This window comes from Limulus polyphemus, unplaced genomic scaffold (assembly GCF_000517525.1).
Source record: "Limulus polyphemus unplaced genomic scaffold, Limulus_polyphemus-2.1.2 Scaffold4233, whole genome shotgun sequence".
NCBI lineage: Eukaryota > Metazoa > Arthropoda > Merostomata > Xiphosura > Limulidae > Limulus > Limulus polyphemus.
The window spans coordinates 23,080-29,528 of NW_013669843.1; the positions used below are offsets into that span (position 1 = coordinate 23,080).

General features: G+C 34.9%; 1 long non-coding RNA gene across 1 annotated transcript in view; it reads right to left on the reverse strand.

Moving 5' to 3' along the window:
• The window catches only part of LOC111088683, a 42,363-nt gene that overhangs the window by 17,315 nt on the left and 18,599 nt on the right, over nt 1-6,449 (reverse strand). Inside the window, exon 2 of the long non-coding RNA XR_002613133.1 lies at nt 5,830-6,318. This is a non-coding gene — a long non-coding RNA (uncharacterized LOC111088683). The remainder of the gene's footprint in view (nt 1-5,829; nt 6,319-6,449) is intronic.

Genomic DNA, 6,449 nt, shown 5'->3' on the forward strand with positions numbered 1-6,449 from the left:
ATCTATAAATAACACTAAATAAAATCCTACATTGAGGTATACTCGCCCTCTGGTGTCTGGAACAGGTTTGGGTTGGAGAAAACAAACACGAACATTATTTGCTCGCGCTGTATCCAATCCACGCTTTCCTTTCTTCGACAATTTTTGTTTTTCAAAGGACATATGTCAGGTTTATACTTTTTCAACTTTATCTTATTGACATAATAAAATGAGTTAGACATTAATCATTAATTGTGTCAGATACTCAGACTATCTTCTTTATACAATACCATTTCATCATTTAACAAAAATTCTTATTGAGCTTTAAAATATTTAAATGTACCTGCTTCCAGCAATTACTTTAGTAGGCTTAGGAAACAAAACACGGCTCAATTATTCATCCTTTCATTCGGTTGGCTGCTCATAACTGTTTATATATTATAATAATGAAAAAAAAAACAGGAAAACTCCAGGCAGATGGTTGTAAAATAAATGTTTTAAACTAATTCCAACGAAGAATAACGGTACGGAGACGAAGTGAACAGGTGCATAGTCGAAAGCTAAAGCCAACATGTTACAAGAAATAGGAGTAAAGTGTAGGTTGTGACGTCGTTGAGATTACTGGAGGTTTGACTGTTGCAGAATCTGGCGTAAAGCTACACAAGAGCTCTCTACGCTTAACGGACTCTGTAATTTGGGGCTGATGGACTACAGCCACCCACTACTACTATTTTCTAGTGAACCGTCGCTCTTACAGCGCACCCACGGCCCAAAAGTTCGAAGCGCGTTTCTGCGGCAACGGGTAACGAGCCATGAATCCTCGGGTTTACAATCCAGGCACGCTAGCTACCAGAACGCAAGCCCGGTTAACTGGGAAAACAAAGCAAATCTGTCTGAGAAGGTTTAGTGGTACAATAAATTATCGTGCTGAATCTGAAGACGAAATATCTCTTCTTCGGGAATGAGAAAGACAAAGAATGCTTGAAGATAAAACAACGAAACAATTGCCAAAGTTCCAACTCCAAATAATACACATACTGATAGCCCCAACACGCAGCCAACCACGAAACAGTTTTACATTTTAAGGCGCCAATCGTATACTAATTACCAATCTAAAAAGGAAAACAAAATACATTAAGCCAAAAAAAATTCAGCAGCAGAGACAAAGTGTGAACAAGATGCGTATACAGGTATAAATACATATACTGTGACGGAGGTTATGTAGAAACATGTTCTAAACGAGAGGAATGAAAAAAAATAGGAATTTGTATGAGGCAGACAGGAGACTCCCCCCCCCCCCTATAATTGCAGTTATACGTGATAACAAACTGGACGACAGGAGCGTTTATTAACCCAACCTTGAGTGTTGTTGTTGTTAGAGGTCTTTGAAAAAATATCTTTACATTAACCACACATGGTGTTAGCAATTAATGAATACTCCTTCTCAAGGGGATCTGGGATAATGGGGGAGTTAATGGTTATTGTACTAATTGCGTTTCACCATTATGTCTAAAGTGAAGGTGTGGATACAAGTATAAAAATGTGAAGTTGTCCCTTGTTGTATTTTTGAATTAAAGCAGAAATGGAGTTGGTAAAGAAAACGTACACATTCATTACCAAAACTTAGTTAAAAAATAACTGCTCTGTTAAAATTATAATTTTACATAACAAAATTAAAAGCAATTTTATTTTTTCACGTGTTATTCTATATTTATTTGTATCTTGTTTTCTCCTGATTCATTCTGTGTTCAAGGTTCAAACGAAATTTTTTCTTTAAGAGTAGCTAAATTCCCATGTTTCGAAGTTCGTGTCTGTCTAAGTTATCAAACTTCGAAGTTCATATATATCTAATTTCTAATGTTTCGAAGTTCGTGTCTGAGTTATCACAATTTCAAGTTCGTATAAGTCCAAGTTATCACACGTCGAAGTTTATATATGTCTAATTTCTAATGTTTCGAAGTCCGTGTCTTAAGTTATCACAATTTCAAGTTCGCATAAGTCCAAGTTATCAAAAGACATATATGAACTTCGACATGTGATAACTTAAGACACGAACTTCGAAACATTAGAAATTAGACATATATGAACTTCGAAGTAATTGTAATAACTTAGACAGTCACGAACTTCGAAACATAGGAATTTAGACATACATGAACTTCGAAGTTTCATAACTTGGACTTATACGAACTTGACGAACATCGAAACAATAATTTAGACATACATGAACTTCGACGTGTGATAACTTGGACTTATACGAACTTGAAATTGTGATAACTTAGACACGAACTTCGAAACATTAGAATTTAGACATATATGAACTTCGACGTGTGAAAACATATTGAAGAATAGCTAGATTTTTTAAAACACCATCCGTAAAAGTTTGTTACAAGAGCATGTATGACGAGTCTCAGATTTCATACCTACATACAAGATCTTCGAAGTGTGGTAGGTTCAATATGTACGAACATCGAAACAATAATTTAGACATACATGAACTTCGACGTGTGATAACTTGGACTTATACGAACTTGAAATTGTGATAACTTAGACCGTTAAATATCTAGCTCAAGGCGTTTCATATTAAAACAGTTATAATCAGATATACATGAAACAGGAGCACGGTTAAAAAGAAAGGGGCCTGTCGACGTGGGTTTTCAGAAAGGTATATAAAAGATAGGAGTTCAACGAAAAAAATCGAAAAAGACTGGGAAATGTGACAGAGAATGAATAAACCGAGAGAGGCGAAGGAAGAAATACTCTGGCAATAAGGAACAAAACTTACCTCTAAATCTATATGTTATTGACTGTAGTAATAAACAACAACTTGATATATTTACATATGTATGAATCAATCCCTGATAAGAACAAGTACAATCTAAATAAAGCCGATGATCGTAAGAAGAAAAAATGAAGTGCAATTGTAGCAGGATTGTAACGAACAAGGGTCAGAGTGATCATAACTCCTACTATTTAGTAAGTAACCTGCACATGACACGCACAGAAATAAACTGTTCGAAATTTATTGAAACAATTATCCTAAACTACACATAAAACGAACTGAACTTAATTATCAGAAACTCAGTGATATAATTTAACACATATACGTGAAACAAAAGGGGTTGAATTGTTAAAAGTACAATTAAACTACACATGAAACTAACTAAACTTAATTATCAGAAACTCAGTGATATAATTTAACACATATACGTGAAACAAACTGGACTGGATTGTTAAAAGTACAATTAAACTACACGTAAAACGAACTGAACTTAATTATCAGAAACTCAGTGATATAATTTAACACATATACGTGAAACAAACTGGACTGGATTGTTAAAAGTACAATTAAACTACACGTGAAACGAACTAAACTTAATCATCAGAAACTCAGTGATATAATTCAACACATACGTGAAACAAACTGGACTGGATTGTTAAAAGTAAATTAAACTACACATAAAACGAACTGAACTTAATTATCAGAAACTCAGTGACCCCAGTTTGTTTCACGTATATGTGTTAAATTATTTGAATTGTTAAAAGTTCAATGAAACAATAATCCAAAATATAGTTTATAACAACGACACATGCCATGAAGTAATATCAAACCAGGAATGTCTGTTTTTTAGCAAAAAGCTAAGCAATGAACTATCTGTGGCCTGTCAACTGTAAAGAATCGAACCCCGAATTTTAGCGTTGTAAGCCCGTAACTTAACACTAATTCACCGGAAGACTACTTAGGAATAAGCCAAAATGCTTTAATTAGTAAGAAGGTTCACGAAGTACTAGAATTAACAGGAAAATGATTTTTTGAGATCTACGCATGCGCATGCTAAACAAATAATTTACACGTGTACGTAAATAAGCGGAAATTGAATATTTAATTGCTTCTTAATTTCATAACATAAAACAATGTATAAATCTGCTTTTCTCTTAACACAATGTTAATCAGTGTCTCTGATAATGAGCATTAGCCTTTGAAATAACTTCTGAAAATATTAATTAAGTAAAATATTAATCCTTTATTATCAGTCAATTTCTATGTTACCCGGGCATATTCTCTCCACACAACCTTACGACAAAAACAAAATATTGGACAAAACGTACTGTGAAATTGTGTGCATACAAAGATACCGAACAATTACCTTTCACAGTACAATGCTTTTTTGCAAATTAATTTTTAAAGGGTTAAGCATACTTTATAAGAACGTTTAATTAATATATTATGATAACGTCGTGCGTCGTCAAGGGGGACATGTTTAACATAAATGCATTTTCACACAGTTAATATTCACACAGTGAAATTTCTAAATGATAGAGAGTCAAATAGCACAACATTTCGAAGAAAGGGTCTTACAATGCACTCTATCGAAGCTGAAAAACTAGCATAGCAGAGCATTTGTGGTTCTGAAACCACATTCCAAGCCAATAAGGACCAATGCTTTCATCTGCAAAATGAAGGTTCTGGTTACGAAAGAGAACCCTCCAACCCATAAACTTAATAAACTTTTGAAGATTTATGTGGTAATCAATCCTACTTTAAGGAAAACAATAATAACCTATCTGTCTATCTGTGTTCTCTATCTATCTAATTGCTATTACTGTATCATCTACCTGTAACTACGTCTTCACGCAGATACAAAGTTTTAATAAATAAATAACCCCTGTTTTTAACTTGCAAACAATAATATAAACATGTTTTACGTAATTTATCTTTGTCACCTCTGTCGATTCTAACAAACTTCTGGACTAGAAAGTCGAAATTGAAAGGAAATTAAAAACAAAAAGTGTATAAAAATTCCGAACTCCCATCACTATCACCATCTCCTCTCAATATTACTTAACCATTTTAACCACTTATTAAACATGAAATTCAAGGCTTTGATGTACATAAAAAAGGATAACGCGAAGAACACAAGTAGACTATTCGAAGACAACGGATTGGACAAAAGAAAGTAAACCAGAAAACAAAAATGAAGACGAAGAAAATAACAGCCATAGTAATCAGATATACATAATTTCTCCCCTAGTTATGGTAGAAGGGCTAATTTTTCTTCTATATTTCAGTCAAATTCGTATAAATACCACATAAATCACATCAGTACAAATTCGACTTCAGCTGCAACCATCAACATCCTATATAACATTTATCTTTGATGTAACAATCGCAGCCAAGAAGTGGTTTCATAGTATAAACTTGGGCGCCATTCTCCCCTGCCCCAATCCCCACCCTCTAAGACCAGTAGCGATAAACCTTCATGTCCGGCTGCAAAAATGTTGGATACAATACACCGCATGGAACACTAACCGTATTAAAATACCCAGGCAACAGATGGTTATAACCTTGTCTTCTTTGTTACAGCACCGCCGCAAAGGCCCATGAATGTGTCCCTCTTACTGTAAGTTTTAAAGTTGTCTTTTTAACCGTGAAAAGATACTGAAAACCACAACCCCTGCAGACATTCTGTGCTCTTGGAATTAGGACACGCCTCACTGAACAATAAAACTCAATGATGTGTGCTGAGATCGAATCGTTGAATATTTGATATATATATATATAATTAACATAGACACCATATGGCTGAATAGGCCTAAGCAAGAATAGATTTGAAATACTGGAAATTTCAGATATAATTTTTCTAAGTTTGACATAAACTAATTTTTCACGTCATTTTTTTCAGAATATTCAAAAAAAAGTCTTATTAAAACATCAACTTAAGTCATTTATCCTAACTATGATAACCAGATCTAAAATTCACAAACTAAGCTAGATGGTAGAAACGAGGTTTAGTTCAGTTTCAATGATCTGCATAAAAACACGAAATTAGAAACTCTTAGTCCGAAACTCACCATCGTATTCTATCGTGCTGAAGTGCGGCGTCATCCCTAGTGTCGTCGGTAAAAAGAACGCTAACGTCCAGAACCATGTCATCGTCCCGTGGTTTCCCACACATCTGTTGCGCTTACACAGCGGTTTTTTAGGGTTTGAAACGATCATTGTTCTTGTACAAAGAAAACGAACACTCCGTCAATAGTTACTTTCTGGTACAATTACTAAGAATGAAACTTTCAAAGTTGACAAAATTTATTCCAGCAGTACTCCAATACATGCAGACTTAAGCTGGGCAACAATTCTAAAAAGACGTTTCTTTTATTTTGTTCCAAGGATCTCTTTGTGCGCAGAGCTTTAGTTTGGAAGAAATGCCATTGAAGAAGTGGAAAAGACGGCGGACGGCGAGAGCTCTGGCAGCCCACGGGTATCACCATGCATCTTGGCCATGCATCAGGTAACGAGGTCTCCGACAAGGTGGTTAGGATCACCTCGTAGTCTGCTGTCACCTGAAAATGAAAGAAGCCTTTGTTCAAAACAGTGACAAACTAACCGCCCTAAACCCCAGAAGCCAGTCAGCCAATCACACAACTAACATGAAAAAAAAAAAATCTTTCAGTGGGAGTTTCCAACACCCTCA